This window comes from Euphorbia lathyris, chromosome 2 (genome assembly GCF_963576675.1).
Source record: "Euphorbia lathyris chromosome 2, ddEupLath1.1, whole genome shotgun sequence".
Taxonomy (NCBI): Eukaryota; Viridiplantae; Streptophyta; class Magnoliopsida; order Malpighiales; family Euphorbiaceae; genus Euphorbia; species Euphorbia lathyris.
Genome location: NC_088911.1, coordinates 57,073,651 through 57,076,124, shown reverse-complemented (window position 1 = coordinate 57,076,124; position 2,474 = coordinate 57,073,651). Strand labels below are relative to the sequence as shown.

At 36.8% G+C, this 2,474-nt stretch overlaps 1 non-coding gene across 1 annotated transcript; it reads right to left on the bottom strand.

Annotated features, from left to right (window-relative positions):
- Positions 1-553: 553 nt before the first annotated feature.
- Positions 554-660, bottom strand: LOC136221208 (small nucleolar RNA R71). The gene has a single exon (XR_010684988.1). It is a non-coding gene; the product is annotated as a small nucleolar RNA R71 (small nucleolar RNA).
- Between the last annotated feature and the right edge of the window lie 1,814 nt (positions 661-2,474).

The following is a 2,474-nucleotide window of genomic DNA, read 5'->3' as shown; positions in this document are numbered from 1 at the left end:
TGTTTTGTAGGTAGTTCGGTTCGTGTAAGATTTCAGGTTCATGCGCAGTTCTCGAAGTTCAGGCATTGTACCATACCCTATAGACCCAAAAATTGAGAAAACCATTAGGAAGAACAAGAAAAACAAGAAAAACAAAAATAAGACTCCAGTAAAAACATATACCGAGCCAGAAAAAATGGCAGATCCACCAACACTTATGGATTACGCTAGGCCAGGTGTGGCCGGTGTAACCAATAGTATCGTTAGACCCAGAATCACCGCAAACCAATTTGAAATTAAGCCAGCTTTGCTTAATATGTTGCAAAATAATGTAGCATTTTACGGGTTACCTAACGAAAATCCTAACACCCATTTAACAAATTTCCTTGAAATTTGTGATACTTTTAAAATCCCAGATGTGACTGCAGAAGCAATCAAACTTCGCCTCTTTCCTTTCACTTTGAAGGATAGAGCCAGAGAATGGTTAACTTCTATGCCAGCCGCAACTTTTGCCACTTGGGAACAATTAGCCCAAGCATTTTCATCAAAATATTTTCATTTAGCAAAAACCGCAAGAGTCATAAAAGAGTTAACATCTTTTTCTCAAAATGATAATGAGACTCTTTATGAGACTTGGGAACGTTTTAAAGAACTTCAACGTTTATGCCCACACCACCAATTACCCGCTGAACTTTTAATGCAAACATTTTACAATGGACTAAATCCTACAACTAGGGGTTCATTAGATGCTATATCGGGAGGGCTATTTATGAAGAAAACATCAGCCCAAGCAAGAGAACTTTTGGAGGAAATGGCAATCAACAGCAGTATGTGGCCCGCGAAACATGGACATATACCGGTGGCAAAACCATCATCCTCAACCACACCATCAGTTAAAGGTATAGTTGAACTTGATCCAGTCGCGATGTTACAAGCCCAATTTTCTGCCTTATCGCACAAAATTGATAGGTTTATGGCACCGTGTGATTCTAATGGTAATCCAATCCAAACGGATGTGGATTACGAAAACATGAGTGAGGTCGAACAGGTAAATTTTGTCTAAGGGCAAAACCAGACTAACAATCCTTATTCTAATACTTATAATTCTAGATGGAGGAATCATCCTAACTTTAACTGGAAAGATAACAATAACAATAATGCAAGTGCTAATCAAAATCGTACCACTAATTATCAAAATCAGTTAAGAGATACGATTAGCACTTTATCTTCTAAAATCGACAAGTTTATAGATGCTATCAGTGAAAAAATAAGTAATCACGATGATGGTTTTAAACGGATCGAAAATAAATTCGATCAGCTTATTAAAAACCACTCATCTAGCATCCATAATTTGGAGGTTCAAATTGGTCAACTTGCTAAATCAATTCCATCCCGAAAAGAGGGAAGTCTTCCCAGCCATACGGAAGAAAATCCGAAAGAGCATGTGAAGGCTATAACTCTTCGTTCAGGGAAAAATTATCAAGGGCCGGAAATGCCCAAAGATGCAACATTACCAGGAACTGATTTACCAAAGTCCAAAGAAGATATCTTAAACACAAATAGTTCACCATTTGACACAAGTACCAAAACTTTTGTACCCAAACCACCTTTTCCGCACAAAGTCCGAAATAAGGACTATGACAAACAACTTCTAACGTTTTTGGATAAACTTAAAAATTTTCACATCAATTTAACGTTTATGGATGCAATCACGCAAATTCCTAACTATGGTAAGTTTTTAAAAGATTTAATTTCAAAGAAAATCAGTTGGGAAGGAATTTCATCCATTTCGTTAACTGAAGACTGTAGTTCAATCGTGTCAAGTAATTTTCCCACTAAACTCAAAGATCCCAGGTGTTTTACTATTCCGTGTAAGTTGGGAGATATTGAATTCCCAAGTTGTCTTTGTGATTTAGGAGCAAGTATAAACTTAATGCCGTTGTCTATTTTTAACGAGTTAGGTTTAGAAGAAGATATCAAACGTACCAATATGGTTTTGCAATTAGCGGATCAAACCACTAAGAAACCATATGGTATAATTGAAGATGTTTTAGTCAAAGTTGATAAATTTATTTTTCCTACCGATTTTGTTATATTAGACTTTGCATATGATGTAAATTGCCCTTTAATTTTCGGTAGACCGTTTATGAACACGGGACGTGCTCTAGTAGATGTGTCGGAAGGGAAGGTAGTTTTAAGGATAGGAGAAGATAAGATCGAGTTTAATATGAACAAAGCGATGAAATACCCTATGGAGGAATTCGCTTGTATGAAACTTGATTTAGTCGAGGAATGTGTCAATGACGTTATTCAAAGTGAAGAAATAATTGAACCTATAATGGGTGAGGAATTAGAAGATAAGGACCCAGAGCCTTTGATTCGAGAAGATGGACCAGTTCCGCCTTCAATTGTAATACCCCCTAAATTAGAACTTAAAGAGCTACCCAGTCATTTGAGGTACGCTTTCTTAGGCGAAGGCGATTCTCTACCTATAA